Consider the following 22507-nt stretch of genomic DNA (forward strand, 5'->3'; position numbering starts at 1 on the left):
AAAGGGCATCTCTACCCAGTTCATAGGTCTTCCAAGTGAACAAGAATCACCAGCAGGGTTTCCTGGGCAACAAAGGAGCCTTCACAGCCCTATCGACACAGACTTAGCTTCTTGTCTAGCGCAGGGCAAGGCAGAGGGGGTAGCCTGAGCTCCTTGCACCCCTTCAGCAGAGATGTGGCCCACTACTGTTACATGGAGGCCTCTGTCGGGTAGCTGGGGGCCCGGAGCTGTGTGGCCAACCAACGACCCACCGCATGGATGACAGCCCAGTGTACAACTCCAGCACCCTCAAGGCCCTGCTCCCCTCACCCTGAGAGTCAACTCTTCCTTCTTCCAGACTACTCCAGGGTCTGAACCTACCTTCTACCTCCATCCCAGGTATTGGGGCAAGACCGACAAGCTCTGCTAAGGTGGAGACAGAAACCCTAGGGAGGCAGTCCTACTCCATCCACTAGCAATAAAAACTCGAGCAGAGGGTGGGAGGTAGAGCACACAGAAAAAGGTGACCTGTCCTGAGGGCCACAAGTTCACCACGTCTGTCTTCCTACGGAGAGCCTGTCCCTCAAAGAGCTCCTTCCAAATTCCCCTCCAGAATTACCATGCCTCCCACTCCCAACATGCCAACTCTGAGCCTGAGAGGGGCAGGTCCAAGTCTTGGGCTCCCAGCCCAGGGCCACTCTCAGGTCAGGGGCCACACCCTGCGTCATCGAGAACAGGGCCTGCTGAGCAGCTTGAGCCTCATCCTTTGCATCGAGATGGGCTTCCCTGGTCCCCACACTCACTGTCTGGCAAAGCTCAAAGCCCAGACATCCCACCCAAAGGCACCAGCAGTTTCTCATCTCAGCTCCTCCTGGCTCCAGCCACAGCAGACAACTGTTCCCAGCCTCCTCCCAGAGCTTCCACTGCCTCGTGCCTCCCCGCAAGCTGAGCCAACAGAAGACCAGGCGGATGGAAGCCACGCAGGCCCCAAACTAGGCAAAGGGGGACGGCAACAGAGGAGGGGAAAAAAGGCACCAAGCTGACAAATTCATTTTTGCAATCGGCCCATTTCTGTTTGTCTGCTCAGACACAGCTCCAGGCATCTGCACAAGCCAGATGGAGGAGGCTGCTATTTCTAGAAGAAAAAAAAAGGGGGGTGGGGTGGGATGGGGGGGGTGGAGACAGAGGGCATTAGACAGGGTCTGTTTGCCCTCAAACCTCGGACAGAACGATGATACCCCATCCCCAGCACTACCAGACAGGGCTCCCATTCAAGATAGGGCTGAGGCTGGGGCTGGGGTGAGGTGGGCAGGGGGAGAAGAAAGGGGGAGAAAGTTAATTAGGCAAAGTCAGCTACAATGGCCCCCTCCCGGGGCTGCATCAGGTTTTCATTCATGAGCAAGCGACAGTGCTGCTCCCGAAGTGCCAAGAACTGCCACCCCCCCTCACTGCCTCTTTCTCACACCACCCCCCCAACAAGAGTGAGTCCTCTAGCAGGCTGGCTGAGCCTGATGCCGTGTTCCAGACATCCCTCCTCAAAGGGATGTGAGTAGGAAGAATTAATTATTAAAGAGCAGCTGGTACTTCGGCACCAACCGCATTACCCCCAGCTCCTAAGGCTGATCCCCTTCCTCTGCCATACAGAGACAACAATGGCCCCCCTTCTCAGGCCCCCTACCTCAGCACACTGCCAAGATAGCACCCCTAAGAAACGGAAAGCAAAGCTCTTCTTATCTCTGCAGCTTCTTGGGGTGGGTGGTGCATGTGACACCATTACCCCTACTCTAGATTACGTGCCCCTTGGAGGAGACACGGAGGAAGAGGAGGGACTGGCCCAGAGCAAAGACTTCCTACACGCCTGCCCCCACGGAACGTGCATCTGGGACCTCTCTGGCCCCTGGTGCATCACGAGCGAGCGGCTAGGAGACTTCTCCTTGAATTCAGTTAATTCAGGCTCTCAGCTTTGACAGGACCTCGTCCAGATCCAGTGTAAGAGGAAAGAGAGAAAGGGCAGACTTAAGAAAGAAGGAGGAAGAGAACCAAGTTCTCCCCAAGCTCTGTTGTTTAAAGAGGGAAAGAAAAGGGAGGACTGGAATGAAAGAGCAGCCAGCCCCCAACATGGCTCATCCATAAACCCATCTCAACAGCCTGCATGGGCTCCTGGCTCCCAGTGTACAGGGCTTAAGAGACTGAGGATCCTCCCTGCCTACACCCTTAGAACCCAAGTGGAGAGCCGAGAGGACCCAGTGACAGGATTAGCCAGAGTCTTCTGGCCCAAAGTCCTCCATCTCCCACCCCCTGGCTCCTTTTGTTCCTAAGATCTGGCTCTATCTTCCCCTCCCATTGAACCCTAAACCCATTCCCATCCCCAAGATCCAAAGCTAATTCCAGGTCCTGGAAGCGCAGTGGTCACTGCCAGAGTGTTGAGTCCCTTCCACACCCCCCAAAAGCAACTGCAGCTGCTACCCTTCCTCTTCAGGGACAAAGCTCATCTCAGAAGGCCAAACACAGGGACATCAAGTGGTCACCTTCTCCCCGAAATGAAGCACACCCTACTCCCCGCCCCCAGCTCCTAGATTAATTACTTATCACCCAGCCAGTTCTCATCTTCCTGAGGGCCTCAGGGATGGGTGGGGTGGGGAAGCCGACTCCCCCAAGTTAACAAGGCACTATTAGAACCCTTGCCCCAAGAGAAACAAACCCAAGATGAAAACTGGGCACGGGGGTGGGGTGGGGAGGATCTACCCTAGCCAAGGGAGATCACCAATTCATCTCCCAGCTTCCCCCCACCCCACCCCGAGCTCGAGGGTGTCAGACAGAAGAGGGTGGTAATAAACGCAGTAACGCCTCACAGGCGAGGGGGTGAGAAGAATAGCACAGAGAAGGTGGGCCCCGCAGTCCCCTGCCACCTGCATGGACGTCAAGGACATAAAATCAAGGGTATGTTCTTCGTCACTTGGAGAAGCCCTGTGGGTGAGCTGCGCCCCTCACCTCAGAGTAACAAGAAAGGGGTGTCCAGTGAAAAGAGGGTCTGCCAGAATCCAGGTGCAAGGCTCAAATCGCTGTTGCAACGGATTATGAGCCGCCAGGGAGGAGACAAATCAGACATCCCCGGCTGGTCTGCGGGCCATTTGGGGGCGCGGGGTGCGGGAAGACCGGCCCCTCCCTTACCTGCAGAGAAGGAGCCCTGCAAGGGAGGGGTGGGGAGCGGCGCGCGCGCGTCGAGCCAGAGGCGACACTCCCCGGCCCCGCGACGCTCCCTGGGGGTGCGGGCTGGCTGGGCGCGCGCGCCGGGAGGAAGGACAGGGGCGCAAAGGAGCCCGCGGGCAGCGACGGCGGGAGGACCGGGCGCTGCTGGGCGTCCCGGAGCCGCGGGAGGTAGGGTCCCGGCGGGTGCGGCGCGCTCACCCGCTGCGGCTCGAGCTCCGGCTTCGCGGGCGGCGGCGGCAGCAGCGGCGGCAGCAGCAGCGGCAGCGCCTCCTCGACGGCTCCTCCATCTTTGCGGCTGCTCCTCCGGCTCCGCTCGCCGCCGCCACCAACAACAACATTCGGAGACGTCACTCCCGTCACGTGACCCGACCCCGAGCTAAAAATAGACCCAGACCCCCCCCCTTCGGGCTTCAGCCGAGAACCCCTCCCCTCCCAGTTGGCCCTCCCCCCAGGTGGGCGGGGCCCATAGCGCCACCGTGACAGCTTCTTAAAGGGCCGATACCCAGCCCAAGGTTAGGCTGGGGCGGAGGTGGCGGAGAGGAACCCGATCTCTGCGCCAAGTAATGAAATGAGTGCAACCCGGATCCCGGCGGCTGCTGCAGGGCCTGGATGTGTGGGATCTACGATTTTGTCCTCTGCGCTTTTTCGACTTCCTTTTCAAACAGTGGATGGTGCAATCTTTGCCCGCCTGAGCTGTTCCCTAACACGCCCTTCCCGTGCTAGGGGGAGGGTATCCGGGGTGGAATCCTAGGGGCCGCCTGGGAAGTGGAAGACCCTGCAGGGGCAGTGAAGCTGGAAGCTTAGCTTGAACAGGATTTAACCCACCCACCGTGCCTTACCCGGCACAACGCTGCACATTGATAAACTCTTGGGAGAAAGCCAGCGTAGGTTGTAACTATCCCTGGCCTTCAAAGGATCAAACCAAGAGACTAAAAGACTGCTGGTCTTCAACTTTGGTGCCAGTCCCACCACACATCAGTGGGACACGACATGACTGTGTTATTAAACCTACGTAGTTTTGTCAATGGCCTAGCAATTCCCCTAGCAAAAACGTATTCTCAGGAAATATTGTGCTTCAAAATGAGTGTAGAAGGAGATTGTTTATAGTAATATGAAATGTTGGAAACTTAACTATCTGCAAATATCTGCAAATAAGCTAGGGGACATCCATCATTGAACTATCATCCAGACACTAAATTATACAGAAATTAATTATATTAAATTACATAGAAAGCTAGCAGTTAATCTGCTTATCTGAATATGTTTCTTCAAAAATCTAGAAAGAGCTGGCAATAATGTTGTCAAGTAATGAGCCTTAAGGACAAGTGACTGTCTTTAAGATCCCTAAAAATGGCTACAATATTGCAAAAAAAATATTATATAGGTCTACAGCTTAAAGCATAGCTTAGAAGTAGAACATGTGCTTAGCATCTGAGGCCTGCATTCAATACACAGCATCAAAACAAAACAACATGGTTATACTGACATGTTCATTTTACACACACACACACACACACACACACACACACACACACACACACACACACATTTTAAATTTAAAGCAGAGGGTGCTGGTGAATGTCTGTAGTCTGCTCTTGGGGGGTAGAAGCAGGAGGATCTCTGCAAGTTCCAGGACAGCCAGGGCTACAGAGAGAACTTAACTGAGAGAGAGAGAGAGAGAGAGAGAGAGAGAGAGAGAGAGAGAGAGAGAGAGAGAGAGAGAGAGATCATTCCCTCAGCCAGGCAGTGGTAGCACATGCCTTTAATCCCAGCACTTGGGAGGCAGAGACAGACAGATGTCTGTGAGTTCGAGGCCAGCCTGATATAGAGAGCGAGATCCAGGAAAGTCAGGGCTACACAGAGAAACCCTGTCTTGAAAAAAAAAAATTATTCTCCACTCCAGTGAATTTGAGTTCAGTACCAGCCTGAGCTATATGAGATCCTATCTCAAAAATAAAAATGTATATGAGAGGGGAAAAGCAAAGCAAGACCCAAGAAGAATACTGATTTGTTCCAATAGTACCAGTAATATATGCAGAAGCAAACGAAGTTCATGTATCTGAGTCTAGATGCATAGAAAACCCTAGGAAGCCGGGCGGTGGTGGCGCAAGCCTTTAGTCCCAGCACTCAGGAGGCGGAGGCAGGCGGATCTCTGTGAATTCGAGTCCAGCCTGGGCTACAAATCAAGTTCCAGGAGAGGCTCCAAAATACAGAGAAACCTTGTCTCAAAAAAAAAAAAAAACCCACAAAAACAAAAAGACCCTAGGAAATATAAACCAAACGTTTACTTTCTTGTCTTTTTCTGTATCCATGAAATCTGAAAACACCATGTGTTAAAGTAAAAGACATACATAAAGAACCCTGTGGGCTTGGGGATTTAGCTCAGTGGTAGCTCAAGGCCCTGGGTTCGGTCCTCAGCTGGGGCGGGGGGAACCCTGTAATAGCCAGGTGGTAGTGGCAGTGGGCACACGCCTTTAACCCCAGCACTCTGGAGGCAGAGGCAGAGGCAGAGAGATGTCTGTGAGTTCAAGGCCAGCCTGGTTTACAGAGCAAGTTCCAGGACAGCCAGAGCTACACAGAGAAATTCTGTCTCGAAAAACCAAAAGGAAAAAAAAAAGAGGAACCTTGTAATAAATGGTAAAGGTTTTTCTTATAAAGTACCTCATGAATGTCCCACGCCCATCCATCTCCATCCTCACACCTTGTTCTTAGCCAAATGACATCTTACCTGAAATACCGTAGCTGCCTCCTGGCAACTAATTCCTTCCCTGCCTTCCTCTGAGCCTCCTCCAAAAGTCAGAGTGACAATTTAGAATGCAAATCTACTAAAGAACAGTTTTGAAAACAATTCTGATTTTGTCACTAAAACTTGTCACTCGTCCAGGAATGTGTATAACAACTCGCCAGAGAAACTTGTTCAGAGATGTTCATTCTCAAACCCCACCCCACCCCCAAAGCTTGTTGTTCAGAGTGGGAAAGAGGCCCAGAAATTTTCATTTTTAATACAAACCCAGGAGATTTTGCTGCAGCTGGTCCTCTTCTGGATCTTGGAAAAATACCATCCCAAAGCTTGAGCATGACATGACCCCAGCCTCCCCAGCCTCCCTGCCTCCCCAGCCTCCCAGCCTCCCCAGCCTCCCAGCCTCCCCAGCCTCCCTGCCTACCCAGCCTCCCAGCCTCCCCAGCCTCCCAACCTCCTCAGCCTACCCAGCCTCCCAGCCTACCCAGCCTCCCAGCCTACCCAGCCTCCCAGCCTCCCCAGCCTCCCAGCCTACCCAGCCTCCCAGCCTCCTCAGCCTACCCAGCCTCCCAGCCTCCCCAGCCTCCCAGCCTCCCCAACCTCCCTGCCTACCCAGCCTCCCAGCCTACCCAGCCTCCCTGCCTACCCAGCCTCCCTGCCTCCCAGCCTCCCTGCCTACCCAGCCTCCCAGCCTCCCTGCCTACCCAGCCTCCCAGCCTCCCTGCCTACCCAGGCTAAGCCTAGCTTTCTGTAGTCCAGCCCTGTACCTTTCCTTCTCCAGTTCTTGAAGAATGTGTACTTTGCTCTTCCCAGCCTTTGCACGAACTTTTTTCCATTTTCAATCTCTGGGATGGCCCCTCCCCACTTCTCTGTGCCTCCAATGCATCTGCCAGAGTTCAATTAAATATTACTTCCTGAAAGAGGCCGTTCTTTGTCTTTTAATTAAACTAGATCCCCTTGTTATATATGCTTTCACTGACTCTGATAATAATTTGTAAACACGTATCTCTTTGCAGAAGTATTGGCTCGATATCTGTCCTTTTCTCTACTAGAAGTCTTTGTGGGGAGGGTGCTAGGTATCAAACCAGGCCTTACACATGCTAAGCACAGGCTCTGCTACTGAGCTCCGCCCTCCAAGCACTAAGAACAGGGTCTTGAATATGGAATCTGCACATCTGCCAGAATGGTGCTGGAGAGACTTGATGAACTCTGTTGACTGAAGTGAATGGGTGGTAAAAGAAAAAACCAATAGCCAAACTTCTGCCCTCCGGGGTTCTCCCATTGTGCTGTAAGCCTGTATTCAAGACCTCCTCCCTCCTTCAATAAATGGCATTCGGCATTTAAAAAAAAAAAAAAAAAAGCCAAGTTACAACGCAGCAACCAGACTTCATGGGTGAATTCGTGACAGCCAGCCAGACCTCCTCCAAGAATATAGAAAGCATTCAACATTATGTAAAACCCTGCAACAATGCAGGATTTGTTGTTCTTTTGTTCTTTCTCTGTTGTAGAATATTATTTTAAGGTGTGTTGCTTGTGTTTATATTGCATTTGTTTAACTCTGTGAAGCTGTGATACTGTGTCTGTCTAAAACACCTGATGGTCTAATAAAGAACTGAATGGCCAATAAAAAATAAATAAATAAAAAATAAAAAAACATGATAGCGTCCTCAGACTGGACAATAGACTCTGAGCAGAAAGACATCCCACATCACTTTGAGTCAGGCATCCTCCAGTCTTCTTCCTGTAACCCACACCCATTGCTCTGGCTAGTATTATTGTCAACTTGACACAAGCTAGAGTCATTGGAAAGGAAGAAGCCTCAACTGAGAATATGCCCCTGTAAGATCAGCTGCAGCCAAGCCTGTAGGACATTTTCTTAAGCAGGGGTCCATGGGGGAAGGCCCAGACCCTTGTCGATGGTGCCACCTCTGGGCTGGCAGTCCCGGGTTCTATAGGAAAGTTGACCGAGTAAGCCATGGAGAGCAAGTCAGCACCCCTCCAAGGCCTCTGCATCAGCTCCTGCCTCCAGGTTCCTGCCCTGTTTAAGTTCCTGTCCTGACTTCCTTCAATGATGAACAATGATGTGGAAGCATAAGCCAAATAAACCCTTTCCTTCCCAGGTTGCTTTCTTCGTGGTGTTTCATCATAACAATAGTTATGCCACCCTCAGCAGTGGTGGCACACCTTTAAGCCCAGCCCTCATGAGGCAGACGTACGCAGATCTCTGTGAGTTCAAGGCCAGCCTGGTCTACAGAGCAAGTTTCAGAATAGCCAAAGCTACAAAGAAAAACCCTGTCTTCAAAAACAAGTACTTCCTTGGTGCTACCTGCAAGGTGGCAGCCATCTCTCTTGTGGCATCATGGCTGCCCTCCGGCCTCTGGGGAAGCCCAAGATCGACAAAAAGAAGACCAAGAAGTTCATCCGGCACCAGTCAGACTGATATGTCAAAATGAAGTGAAACTGGCAGAAACCCAGAGGTATCAACAACAGGGTGCGGAGAAGATTCAAGGGCCAGATCCTAATGCCCAACACTGGTTACGGGAGCAACAAGAAAACCAAGCACATGCTGCCTAGCAGCTTGCAGAAGTTCCTGGTCCACAATGCCAAGAAGCTGGAAATGCTGCTGATGCCGGGATTGCTCACGACGTTTCCTCCAAGAACCAGAACCGAAAAGCCATCATAGAAAGAGCAGCACAGCTGGCCACAAAAGTCACTGACCCCAAAGTCAGGCTACTCAGCAAAGAGCATGATCGATGGCTTTGTGTGCATGTTTTTTTTTTTTTTTTTTTTTTTTTTTCTTTTTCGAGACAGGGTTTCTTTGTGTAGCTTTGCGCCTTTCCTGGAACTCACTTGGTAGACCAGGCTGGCCTCGAACTCACAGAGATCCGCCTGCCTCTGCCTCCCGAGTGCTGGGATTAAAGGCGTGCGCCACCACCGCCCGGCTGTTTTTTTTTTTTTTGTTGTTGTTGTTTTGTTTTGTTTTTTCTTGGAGCTGAGGACTGAACCCAGGGCCTTGCGCTTGCTAGGCAAGCGCTCTACCACTGAGCTGAATCCCCACCCCCGTGTGCATGTTTTATTTGTGTTTAAATAAAACCACAAAAACTGCGGAAGAAGAAAGAAAGAAAGAAAGAAAGGAAGGAAGGAAGGAAGGAAGGAAGGAAGGAAGGAAGGAAGGAAGGAAGGAAGGAAAAAAAAGAAAGAAGAGAAAAGAAAAGCAAACAAACAAAGTAACCCTTATTAAGATACCCACGTTATTTTTTATTTTTTATTTTATTTATTTATTTGTTTGTTTGTTTATTTATTTTGGTTTTTCAAGACAGAGTTTCTCTGTGTAGCTTTGGAGCCTGTCCTGGAACTCACTCTGTAGACCAGGCTGTCCTCGAACTCACAGAGATCCGCCTGGCTCTGCTTCCCGAGAGCTAGGATTACAGGCATGCGCCACCACCGCCCGGCGCTATTTTGATTTTTGAGACAGGGTTTCTCTGTGTAGCCCTGACTGTCCTGGAACTCGCTCTGTAGCCCAGGCTGGCCTCAGACTCACAGAGATCTGCCTGGCTCTGCCTCCTGAGTGCTGGGATTAAAGGCATGCACCACCACCACCTGGCTACCCACGTTATTTTATTGTATACCTCTCCTTCCATTCTCCTCACTATGTAGCTAAACTGGCTAAGGTGTTCACTGTCATGACCACTCTGCTTTTGCTATTACGCAACCTTAAGATACCTCTTTTTAATTTTTTAAGATTTATTCTATTCTATTTATGTATAGGAATGTTTTCCTGCATGTATATAAGAGCACCATGTGGATGGCTGGTGCCCTTGGAGATCAGAAGGGGGTCCTCTCAGAACTGGAACTAAAGATGGTTGTGAATCATCATGCAAGTGCCGAGAATTGAACCGGGATCCTCTGCAAGAGCAATCAGTGTTCTAAACCACAGAGCCATCTCTCCAGCACCCTTAAGATGCCTCGTGGCAGAGGGTTGGGATTTCTCAGTTGCTTATGTTCGGCTTCCCGAAGTTGATTATGGGCTGTTTGGAAAAAGGGAGATGCACAAGATCCTACGTCCGTTTGCCTTTCTAGCATCCATTCTCTCACCTCACACAATCCTCGGTACTCAGCACAGATCGAGGACCTTGTGCGAGAGAGGATGGCCAATCATAATCTCAAGGGACAGCTTAGCCCGTCACATCTCATTCTACACCAGAACCACCACTACAGAGGTCAAATAGCCAAAGACTCATAGAAGCAACTCTGAGATTCAAACCCGGGTCTCTACACACAGGGAGCCAGGATTGGGCGAAAGCAGAGCTCTCCTGAGATTGTCACCTCTGGCTCCCAGCAGCCAAATGACCCAGAAGTCACACAAATCTGCCATATGGGAGGTCAAGGGGTAAGCTCAGTGGCAGAACACATGTTTATTTTATACAAGGCGCTGGCTTCATCTTCAGTGCCCCGGCTCAAAAAAAAAAAAAAAAAAAAAGGCAAAAAGATAGCCAGCATGATACTGTGTGCCTCTAATCCTAGCACTTGAGAGGCGATGACAGGAGGGTCAGAAGTTCCCACAGCAGGCTCAAAGCTGCCGGTGCTACATGAAACTGTCTTAAAAGAATTTAAGGGGTTGGGGATTTAGCTCAGTGGTAGAGCGCTTGCCTAGCAAGCACAAGGCCCTGGTGTAGCTAGAGTTTTCCGGCCTTGCCCACAGTCAGGACAAATCTCTGTCACCCGCCAGTCCCACAGCCGCTCAGACCCAACCAAGTAAACACAGAGATTTACATTGCTTACAAACTGTATGGCCGTGGCAGGCTTCTTGTTAACTATTCTTATATCTTAAAGTAATGCATTTCTACAAATCTATACCTTGCCACGTGGCTCGTGGCTTACCAGCATCTTCACATGCTGCTTGTCCTGGCAGTGGCTGGCAGCGTCTCCTTCTGCCTTCCTGTTCTTTTATTTCTCCTCTGTTAGTCCCGCCTATACTTCCTGCCTAGCCACGACCAATCAGGTTTTATTTATTGACCAATCAGAGCAACTTGACATACAGACCATCCCCCAGTACAGCCAAGTGCAGACCATCTCAGACACCTGCACTCAGGCCCATGGTCCTAATCATCCTCTATGCAAACCTGCTGGGTAACGCCACAAGGAACCCAAGAAGGGCTCCCACAGGACATACATTAACATCCCACAGCACCCTGGGTTCAGTCCTCAGCTCTGGGGGGAAAAAGAAAAAAAAAATCTGTGCACTGGGGGATGTAGCTCAGTGGTAGAGTGCATGCTTCGCATGTATGAGGCCCCCGGGTTCGATCCCCGGCATCTCCACAAGTTTTTGCCAGGCGGTGGTGACACACGCCTTTAATCCTAGCACTCAGGAGGCAGAGCCAGGCAGATCTCTGTGAGTTCGAGGCCAGCCTGGTCTACAGAGTAAGATCCAGGACAGGCACCAAAACTACACTGAGAATCCCTGGGTGGGGTGGGGGGGATTTAAGATGGGTGTGGCTGCACATACCTTCAATCCCCAGCACTTTGGAGGCAGAAGCAGGTAGAGCTCTGTGAGTTCGAGACCAGCCTGGTCTATATAGTGAGAACCCATCTAAAAAAATAACAATAATAATAAGTTTTTTTTTTAATTTACCATACTAAAGATAAGCCTTCAGATCTCCCCTTCTCAGGTAAGTCAACGCTGAGTAACTCAGCATCCCTTCCATGCATGCTCCTTTCAGGAGAGACAGAAATGCTTCTTTTCTGGTTCTTATACAAAACAGATCCACATATGCTGTTATAAGTCCCCCAGGGTAGGCAGGAACTCTTGCCAGGACCATTCACCATAGAAACCGGAGTTGAGTGTGAGCATCTCTTTAACCACTCACTCCGTTTTCCCAGGTAGAGTGAGCCTGCAAATGGAATCCAGCAGCTGACTGGGGCACTTCCGATTGTGGGAACCCATGGTGAATTTGGCTTCTTGGTAGAAGGAAGGATGTCTCAGTGGAAAGTCACACACTTAACGTAGAGCCTGACAGGTGGTGGCACAACTGGACTTTGGACAGGGGCTGGGAGAAGGATGGAGAGCAGTTAAGTGTCACTGCTGGGGGCCTCTCCAGTTGCTACTGTCCTTATTGGGAGTCAAGAAATGTTCTGGCCATGGGGTGGGCAGGAGGTAAAGACATCTTCCTCTCCAACTGAAGGCTAACAGCACCCACATCCTCCATACACCTCAGATGCCCTGGGTCTATAGCCTGTAAGGTTGGTAATACCTGGAAACAAACAGGGCACCAGCTTCATCTTTAAACTCTTACCAGAATTTTTCTTGGCTTAAAAAAAAAAAAAATCTTGCCGGGCGGTGGTGGCGCACGCCTTTAATCCCAGCACTCGGGAGGCAGAGGCAGGCGGATCTCTGTGAGTTCGAGGCCAGCCCGGACTACCAAGTGAGTTCCAGGAAAGGCGCAAAGCTACACAGAGAAACCCTGTCTCGAAAAACCAAAAAAAAAAAAAAAAAATCTTTAGATCCAGCACTCTAAAGATTTGGAGAGATGGCTCAGCAGTTAAGAGTACTGACTATTCTTCCAGAGGACCTGGGTTCAATTCCAGCACCCACACGGCAACTCACAACTCCAGGTCCAGGGGACCCGACATCCTCACACAGACATACGCGCAGGCAAAACCCCGATGCACATAAAATAAAAATAAATACATTTAGAAAATCTTTAGATCCACACTTGGGATTCCAGAGGTCGGAGAGGTAAGGGAGCCGTAGGGCCTTTGAATCACATTGAGACAGATGTTAGAAGTAACTTCCCCTCAGGGTCTTGGTCTCCTTATCTGGGAAACAGGGCCTGGGCTTCTGTTCTCTGAGGTCTCTTTCCATCCAGACACTCAGTAAGTACAAAATTAGATATGTTGGCAGATATGACAATGTCCAGCACAATCAGAGGCTTGGAAATTTATGACATACCTTCCTCCCAGGTTGCTTAAGGCCAGTCTCGTCCCAGGACTATTTACAATAAGCTCTGGAGCTGGAAGAAAGTTTATGTCAGGGGCCAGGATGTGGCTCAGTTGGTGACGTGTTTGCCTAATGCGCACAAAGCCCTGGGTCTGATCCTCAGCATGGGAAGTGGGAGCAGGAGCAGCAGAAATCCAAGGTCATTCTCTTGGCTACAAACTGAGGGTGGGAGCCTGGGCTATAGAGACCCTGTCTGAAAAGGAAAGGACAGATGCAGTATTATTCATGACCAGGGGCTGCAGGGTATAATCAAAACCAGCCCTAGGAAGCCTAGGTTTGGCGTAGGTCTCACTGTGTTAACCTGACAAAGTCCTTTCAGACCTCGGAGGCCTCTCCTGCTCCCTCCCTCTTGGTTTCTTTCTTGGGGAGGTGAGTGCTGTGTAATGTTTTCCTCTGAGATCAAAACATTCTATCCTGGACAGGAGCTTCAAGAACTCTCTGAAACGGACCAGATTCAGTAAGCCCCTCCGGGCCTGAGCAAGCAGAGCCCGGCTGCCGAGAAGACTCTCGGGGAAGGAGAGCTTTACCCAAGGCTCTGGTCAAGTATAACTGACTGGGTGCTGGGTTTGGGCACTCTGCCTCAAACCCAGCTGGGATTTAGAGCAACTGAGGCACCTGAGGGGGACATTTGCCAACCTGTTAAGCCGCCTGCAGGCTGTGCAGTGAGCTCTCTTTCCCAGCTTTGGGAACTGTCACCCATGCTGGGCTGGGCTTTGGTGATGCGATTGTCTTTGAGCCGTTTCTGCTCCTGTAAGTGACCCCTCACCCATATTCCTGTAAGTGACCCCAATAAAACTTATTGGCTTGCCGGGCGGTGGTGGCGCACACCTTTAATCCTAGCACTTGGGAGACAGAGCCAGGGGGATCTCTATGAGTTCGAGGCCAGCCTGGGCTACAGAGCGGGACAGGCACCAAAACTACACAGAAAAACCCTGTCTTGAAAAACAAAAACAAAAGCAAAACAAAACAAAAAAAAAAAGTTATTGGCTTACCAAGTTGGACTTGGGTAATATCTGTACTTTAAATATGTCATAGGATATTTTCCTATGGGATAGTTTCCTGTCTGGGATGAATAGACTAGGGTGTTGCATCTCCCCAGGAAAAGCTCTGGTCTGTCATACAAGAGTGAGGAAGTTTCCTTTCTCCCTTTTTTTCTCTCACTTTTCTGGTTTTTTTTGTTTTGTTTTTTTGTTTGTTTGTTTTACTTTTCGAGACAGGGTTTCTCTGTGTAGCCTTGGCTGATCAGGAATTCACTCTGTAAACCAAATGAGCCTCGAACTCACAGAGATCTGCCTGCCTCTGCCTCCCCAGTGCTCCACCAATGGAATATGAATGGGACCATCGGTTTGTCTATCTATCCATCCATCTAGTTGATGAAAAAATTAGGCTAGAGTGTGTGTGTGTGTGCCTATGAAGCATGTTTAAGTGCGGGTATGTATTCGCCACGGTGTGTGTTTGATGATCAGAAGACAATTTCAGGGAACTGGTTTTTGCTTTTCACCCTGTTTTTGCAGCAGGATATCTCGTTTCTGACACTTTGCCCTGTATTCCAGGCTAGTTAGCCCACGAGCTTCCAGATGACTCTCCCGACAGCTCCTCCCAGGTGCTAGAGATATATCTATATATATCCCAGAAATGACCTCAAACTTCTGATCCCCCGACCTCTACTCACTGAGTGCTGGGATTACAGAAATGCATCACTATGCCCAAATTTATATAGTGCTAAGATGGAACCCAAGGCCTTTCCTTCCCTTTCCTCCTCATCCCGAGGGCCCTCACCTCTGGGTTTGAGGCAGAGTGACGGCCTGCACCCAACAGGCAGTCATACTTGACCAGAGGCTTGGGTAAATGAATACCCTGCTGGGCCTCAGTCTCTTTGCCTATAAAAGGGCATAGTCCCAGCTGAGGCAGGAGGATCATGAGTTTGAGGCCAGCCTGGACTTAAGAGTGAGACTCAGAGATAAAGCCGGGAGGAGAGGCCGTGACGGTTGGATAGAGGATGTGGGTGTCTGAGGATGTTTCTAGCTCTTCCAGCCAGCTCCAGTCTGGAGCTGTAACTGAAAACAAACAACAAAATAGGAGGACTGACGAGCGGCGTGTGCCTGAGTCACTCTTAGCTCTTGATACCTGTGTCCTTCCCCAGGCCTCCTGCCCCCTACCTCACTGATCTGGAGACTAGGAGCAGGCCACTGTCCTACATGACTCAGTCATGACAGCACCAGGACTCCTGTAACACGCTGGGAATCTGTTTAAAAATAAACATCCCCTGCTGGTCCCTGGAACGGGGACCAAGACGTTCCTCGAGTATCTAGGGTCCCTCCTAACAGCTTAGGAGTCCAAGCCACATGAATTCAACAACGCAGGTGTGCCCCCCACGTCGTCTGTAGTTTCTTACGGAGTATTGTCTCAGGGCAGAGTGCGCCCCAAGATTGCTGGGAGAAGGCAGAGGGTCTAACAGTACCTTTTCTTGAGGAACTTGCCATCCCATGGAAACAAGATGGCATGTCCCCTGCACAACAAAGGTCACCTCTGACTAGAGAAGATCAAGCAAATCCCTTTCCCTCTCTTTCTTCCCTCAGTTTTCCCCCCGCTGATTAGAGGATTACACCCTAAGATTTTGGAATCTTGACTTCATAAAACAATGGAAAAATTAGACCCAGTGGCCTGAACATCCAACACGGAGATGTATGAACTAGTGTGTGTGTGTGTGTGTGTGTGTGTTGGCCGGCATGGGGGTGGGGGTGGGGTGAGACATGGTCTCTAGATGTAGTCCTGGCTGTCACAGAGCTTGATATGTAGACCAGGCTGACCTCAAACTCACAGAGATCCTCCTGCCTCTGTCTCCCAAATACTGGAATTAAAGGCATGTGCCACCATGCTGGGCCCATAGAGAAGTAGGGACTTTTCACACACAAATATTGGCCTGAAGTCAGATGTGGCTGTCCATGATTGTAATCTTAGAACTTGGGAATCTGAGGCAGGAGAATGGTAAAATCAAGGCTAGCTTGGTTATTATTTAGAATGCTGCCTCAAAAAACAATCAAGCAAACAAACTTGTCCAATGCTTCTCTCACTCTGCAGTCTTTTTCATAAATATCGACTGAGATTTTTGTTTGTTTTTGTTTTTTGAGAAAGGGATTCTCTGTGGGTAGCTCTGGCTGTCCTGGAACTTTATAGATCAGGCTGACCTCGAACTCAGAGATCCTCCTGCTTCTGCCTCTCAAGTGCAAAAAAAAGGAACAAAAGAAAAAGAAAAAATTTAAAATAGTTTCAGTAAAATGGCTTATTGGGTCAAGGCATTCCCCACCAAGTATGATGATTTCAGGTCCCACGTGATGAAAGGAGAGAACTAATTCCTGCAGTTTGGCCTCTGATCTCTAAATGTGCGCTCTGGCACAAGCATGGACGAACATACACAAACAAATAAATTAGCCTGAAGGTGGTGGCGCATGCCTTTAATCCCAGCACTCGGGAGGCAGAGCCAGGTGGATCTCTGTGAGTTCGAGACCAGCCTGGTCTACAGAGCTAGTCCAGGACGGCCTCCAAAGCTACAGAGAAACCCTGTCTCGAAAAACCAAAAAAATAAAAAATAAAAAATAAAAAAATAGCCAGGCGATGGTGGCGCACGCCTTTAATCCCAGCACTCAGGAGGCAGAGCCAGGAGGATCTCTTAAGTTAGAAGCCAGCCTGGTCTACAGAGTGAGTTCTAGGACAGCCAGGATTGTTTCACAGAGAAACCCTGTCTTGAAAAATAAACAAACAAATAAAAATGAAACAAAAGTGATTAGTCAACTTTAATGTAGGTACATACTTACAATCAAAGCATTGCAGGGAGAATTGAAAGTTCAAGGCCAGCCTAGGCTACATAGTGAGACCCAGTCTTAAAAATTAAAACAAAAATTCCAACAACAACAAATCATTTGCCAGGCTGTCTGCTATTGAGACCAGTCTTCCAAACTTATGTGCTGTAAGGGCCTTGGAACAGGAAATAGACTTGAGGATGGCTATCCCCCCTCGCAACCAAACCTCTCCCAGGTTGATTCCACAAAGCAGGAAGAGTGGATGGGGAACCTAGGTACCACAAACATCGTGGAGGCAAAAAAAAAAAAAAAAAAAAATGACTTCCAGGGTGGCAGGTAAATGCCCAGTCAGTGAGTGTGGCTAAAACTGGAGAGGCAGTCTGGAAAAGAGGCTGTGTTTTACCTCTGCCCTTGTCCAAAGCCAGCCCTCCACACAGGCATTCCACAACCCAATGAGGAGCTGATCTACTTTCACTGAAGAGAAAAGAGACATTATAAAATTTAATATACCTGCAAAGTGCCAGACCTCAGAGTCAGGTGTAACCCAGACTGACCTCAAACTCACTGTGTATCAGAGGCTGGCTTCCAATGTCTAATTCTCCTGCCTTCACCTTCCAAGGGCTAGAATTACAGGAATGCCCAGTGCTGAGGTCACTCTCTTCTTGTTCAGCCGTCTTCCACAAGGGAACCGAGTCCACCAATTAAACCAGTGCCTCAGCAGGTTCTAGATTCCAATACCTAGGAGTCAGATCCTACAGCTTTACTCCCTAGGTTTGGGGTTTCTGGTAAGTTACTGAGATCTCTATAGCTTTAATCCATTCTAAAGGTAAGGATGAGCCTGAAGGTGTAGTTCAGTGGTAGAGCCTAGCCTTTAGAAAGAACCAAGGTTTGATCCATGGCCTTTTATTTTTATTTATTTATTTATTTATTTATTTTGGTTTTACGAGACAGGGTTTCTCTGTGTAGCTTTGCACCTTTCCTGGGACTCACTTGATAGCCCAGGCTGGCCTCGAACTCACAGAGATCCACCTGGCTCTGCCTCCCGAGTGCTGGGATAAAAGGCGTGTGCCACCACCGCCCGGCTGATCTATGGCCCTTTAAAAAGGGGAGGAGGAGCCGGGCACTGGTGGCACATGCCTTTAATCCCAACACTTAGGGAGGCAGAAGCAGGCAGATCTGTGAGGCCAGTCTGGTTTACAGAGTGAGTTCCAAGACAGACAGGCCTACAGAGAGAAACCCTGTCTCTAAATAAATAAATAAATAAATAAACAAACAAACAAACAAATAAATAAATAAATAAATAAATAAAGGGAATGGGGGATGAGGGACTAGAGAGATGGCTCAGCAGTTAAGAGTGAGCTCTTGCTATTCTTCCAAAGGAACTTGACTCCATTCCCTTCAGATACATAACAGCTCACAATTGTTAAATCTTGTTCTGGAGGATCGGCGCCCTCTTCTGGCATCGATCGGAACTGCATACATATAGCGCACATACATACAAGCAGGCAAAACACTCAAATACGGAAAATAAAAATCAAATTTTTAAATGGGTTTAAAGTGGGAAACTAGGCATGATAGCACATGATTTAATCCCAGCACTGGGAGAGGAAGGAAGATTGAGGGTTTGAGGCTAGCTCAAGTTGCATGAGACCCTGTCTCAAAAAACAAAAATAAAAATGGCAAACTATGCCCAAGTCAGGCATGGTGGCACATGCCTTTAATCCCAGCATTCGGGAGGCAGAGGCAGGCGAATCTCTGAGTTCGAGGTCAGCCTAGGCTACAGAGCGAGATCCAGGACAGCCAGGGCTACACAGAGAAACCCTGTCTCAGAAAAGCAAATAATATTCCAGGATAGGCTCCAAAAGTTACACAGAGAAACCCTGTCTTGAAAAACCAAAAAAAAAAAAAAAAAAGAGAGAGAAAGAAAGAAAGAATAATAATAATAATAATAGTAACAACTGTGCCCACCCTGAGGAACTGTTGGAAAGATTAAACACAATGATACAGGTAAAGTGTATGTTAGCTGTTGCTCTTTCTCTCTGTTGCTGGGCACATATGTGTTCTTGGATGTACCAGGGCCCTGTTACTTGAGGATGAAGGAACACATTCCAGATTCTATGAATGGAGGACATTTGTTCGGGGAGTCCTAGGTCCTTGTGAATCGCTGGAAGAAACAGATATGGTGATCTCAGCTCTTGAGGGGAGCCCCTTCAATCTTGGGGGCAGACTTTATGTGGTCCTGGGCTGTTCTTTGAACTGTCACTCACTGATTACTAAACTTCTCTGAGCCTCCATCTCCATGTCTGTAGGATGGAGTACATGCTATCTACCTTCTAGAGTCGCTATGAGAATCATCATACATGTTGCAGAGCCTTTCAAAGGAAAGTTTCGCTTTCCACCTGGTTGCTGCCAGTTCCCAGCACTCACATTCGGTGACTCACAACTACCTGTAACTCCAGCTCCAAGGGAGCCAGTGCCCCTGGCCACCAAGGAAACTGCACACACACCCTTACACAGACACACATACATGCACACAATTTAAAAAACTCACTCAGGAATTTATGAAGAGTAAATTAAAAATAAAAATTAAACTTCATGTATAATGTACATAACATGAAACTTACCATTTTAAGTATACAATTTAATAGTTTTTAGTAAGTTCACCGAATTGCACAACCATTACCACAGTCCAGTTTTAGAACATTTTCATCACCACAGAAAACGTCCCTTCACAGTTAATTCTCATTGCCGCCCCCACAGATGGCTTTTCAAATGCTTAATAAGTTGATTTTTTTCCTATAAAAGTCATGAACTCATATTGTAATAAAACTCCTGGGGAAGCGGAGCCAAGAAGGTATAAAGGGAAACAGTCACTCCTAAAAGAAGAGTTGATAATAATTAGATAAATACTTTTCTAATCTTTTTCTCTACTCATTTTTAAGAAAATAAAATTGTATTGCACTGCATATATTATTTGTTCTGTTTTTTATTTATTTTTATTTTATCTGTGTGTTCTGTCTGCATGTATGCATGGATGTGTACCACATGAAAGCCCAGTGTCCATGAAGGTCAGAAGAGAATCCCACAGAACTGGAATTACAGACAGTTGTGAACCACTACGTGGATGCTGAGAACCGAACCCCAGTCCTCTCCAAGAGCAGCAGGTGCTCTTAACCTCCAAGCTGTCTCCAGCCCCATCTCCCCCTTCTTTTTTTTTTTTTTAATTAATTAATTTATTTTTTACCACTGAGCTAGATGCCCCTGCTCAGTTCTGGTGTATTTTCGTTTAGTGATGGGGATGTATACCTGGACCTCATCTGTGTCAGACAAGCGTCCTATCACTGAACTGCTCTTTAAGGCTGATTCCAGTGCCTCGATTGACCCAGCAGTCCCAGAGACCCCAGGTAATGTCCAGTCCAAGAGGGGGAGGCTGAAAGATGCAGAGAAGAGGACCCACGAAGGAGAGAGGCTACTAGGTCCTGAAGACGGTCAGGCAATGGAGAGACACTCGGTGGGACTTCCCAGGGAAACAGAGGCACATAACTAGTTCTGTCCCTCTGCCTTACTCCCCACCAGCCACAGGTGCTCCAGGCAGCATCCTTCAAGCATCCCAATTCCTTCCGGTCACGTTCGTCCTGATGATCCTCCTAAGCAAGCTCGATGCCAGTCCCTAGGACCATCCAGCTGCAGTCCACTCCAAGCCGTCTCATTTGCACACCCCTGACTGGGTTGGCTTCAAGGCAAAGGGAACCTTGTCCCCTCAAGCGTCCCCTTTCCCTTCCTGGCCCAGTCTGCGAGGACCCATTGAATTCGGTCTGGGGAGGTGGGTGTTGGATGGAGCTCAGAGGATTGAGTTAGAAGCGTCTGTCCTCGGAAAAAAAAGAGATCTGTGATGACTCACATACCACCCGAAGGGAGAGGGAAAGAGGGGCCAGGGGATGAATGGATTGCAAGTCAAAGGGAGGGGCGGAGGAGAGGCGCTCCGGTGCCTCGATTGGCCCGCGTCAATTTCTTCCCAACATCTGCAGTGCGTGGGGTTGAGTGATCCCACCCCAGGGTGGGGGTAGCGCTGCTGCGAGGCTGGCTGACGTTCGCTTCCCGCCTGCTGGGCCGGCTGCAAGCGGTTCATGAATGACTCACCGCATCGTCAGGCTGATTCACTGCTCCGCTGGGGACTCGAAGAGGGGGGGCTGCAGCCCTCTCTGTACGTCTTACCCACGCGCACTCACACGAGCTCATACGCATATGCGGGCAGGTGGGGCTCCGGCAGGGCTTCTTACATGCTAGGGTCATGGGATAATGGGAAGACGATCTGCATCACCTGGGTCGTTGGGGAACAAGCTTGGGATTTCTGTCTACTAATATCCCTGTGGCTATTTCCATGAAAACAACGAAAATTAAATACCATTGTATCTTCAGTTCCTTAGTCAAACTAGCCACATTTCAAGTGCTCAGTAGCCGCGAGGGGTTAGTGGCAACTCCATTGAAACAGTGTATTTCCGAGCCGGGCAGTGGTGGCGCACGCCTTTAATCCCAGCACTAGGGAGACAGAGGCAGGCGGATCTCTGTGAGTTCGAGGCCAGCCTAGGCTACCAAGTGAGTCCCAGGAAAGGCGCAAAGCTACACAGAGAAACCCTGTCTCGGAAAAAAAAAAAAAAAAAGAAGAAGAAGAAGAAGAAAAGAAAAAGAAAAAAGAAACAGTGCATTTCCATGGGCATCAAAAGTTCTCTTGCACAGCTGGTTTATATACACGGAGAGCACATTAGCTGAATCCACCATCTTCTCACACAGCCACACACACAGAGCAATCCTTCCCCTGGCTCCCATATGTGGCCCACAACACACACTTAACATGCAACACCCACCCAGCAACACAACACAAAACTCTGCACGTATCCACTGCCTCTCCAGTCGGCCACTGTCCATAACAAGGCATAGAAACACATGCATCAAACTGGTTCGCATACAACTGTTCACATGATAAAACAGCAACAACAACAAGAAAACCATGAATTCGGGTGAGATGCCTTTGCAAACTTGCCGGAATAGATACAAACCCAAGCCATGTGGTTCCCATAACAATTCCCCACACAAGTTTGCAAACTCAAGTAGGGGGGATGGAATCCGTATTTGCCAAGCCTTTGCCAACGTGCCAGGCACGATGAAGTTAGCCGCTTCGGCGCAGTTCATTTAATCTCACAGAAACCCTGCAAAGACGCGGGATTCTGTTTTCACGGATGAAGAAGCAAAGGTTCTGAGAGGTAAAGTAACTCACTGAAGAGTGCATGCCGGTTAGCAGGAAGCCGAAACACTCCATAGCAGATGCAGCAAACGGTCTTCAGCCCCCACTCCCTACCGTGTGTGTGTGTGTGTGTGTGTGTGTGTGTGTGTGTGTGTGTGTGTGTTTCCTTTGTACTTAAGTAAAACTCCTTCACGACCAATGGCAGCTAGTTGTAGAAGTGGGCCTGGACTTGCCCAACTCATCTGTTCTTTTTTTTTCTGGCAAAGGCATTCAACAAATGCTGTACAGTGTCTTCCACGTACTAAGTCCTCTTTCACAAAAGGTGAACAAGCTGCAAAAGCCAGGCGTGGTGGCACACACACACAATCCCAGCACTTGGGGAGGCTGAGGCAGGAGGATTGCTGCAAATTCAAGGTCAGCCTGGGCCAGATTTTGGGACCCTGTTTCAACTCTCCCCTCCTCCCAAAAGAAAGCAACAAGACCTGACCAAAAGAAGCACCCAGTCCATCAAGGAGTGGAGGAGACCCCACAGAGAGCAC

At 49.1% G+C, this 22507-nt stretch overlaps 1 protein-coding gene, 2 non-coding genes and 1 pseudogene across 7 annotated transcripts in view; 3 read left to right on the forward strand and 1 right to left on the reverse strand.

Annotated features, from left to right (window-relative positions):
* Hdac5 (histone deacetylase 5) overlaps window positions 1-3526 on the reverse strand; it is a 36109-nt gene extending 32583 nt beyond the window's left edge. For all 5 annotated transcript variants that reach the window (XM_015995598.3, XM_006970611.4, XM_006970612.4 and 2 more), the window contains exon 1: window positions 3388-3526. The gene's annotated coding sequence lies outside the window, so the exon portion shown is untranslated. The remainder of the gene's footprint in view (window positions 1-3387) is intronic.
* An 894-nt stretch (window positions 3527-4420) lies between these two features.
* On the forward strand, window positions 4421-4551 carry LOC121831918 (small nucleolar RNA SNORA33). Its single transcript, XR_006075513.1, has one exon. It is a non-coding gene; the product is annotated as a small nucleolar RNA SNORA33 (small nucleolar RNA).
* A 3737-nt stretch (window positions 4552-8288) lies between these two features.
* On the forward strand, window positions 8289-10172 carry LOC102916761 (large ribosomal subunit protein eL32 pseudogene; annotated as a pseudogene).
* Window positions 10173-11175: 1003 nt separating this feature from the next.
* On the forward strand, window positions 11176-11248 carry Trnaa-cgc (transfer RNA alanine (anticodon CGC)). The gene has a single exon. It is a non-coding gene; the product is annotated as a tRNA-Ala (tRNA).
* Window positions 11249-22507: the final 11259 nt, after the last annotated feature.

This window comes from Peromyscus maniculatus, chromosome 8, assembly GCF_049852395.1.
Source record: "Peromyscus maniculatus bairdii isolate BWxNUB_F1_BW_parent chromosome 8, HU_Pman_BW_mat_3.1, whole genome shotgun sequence".
Classification (NCBI taxonomy): Eukaryota; Metazoa; Chordata; class Mammalia; order Rodentia; family Cricetidae; genus Peromyscus; species Peromyscus maniculatus.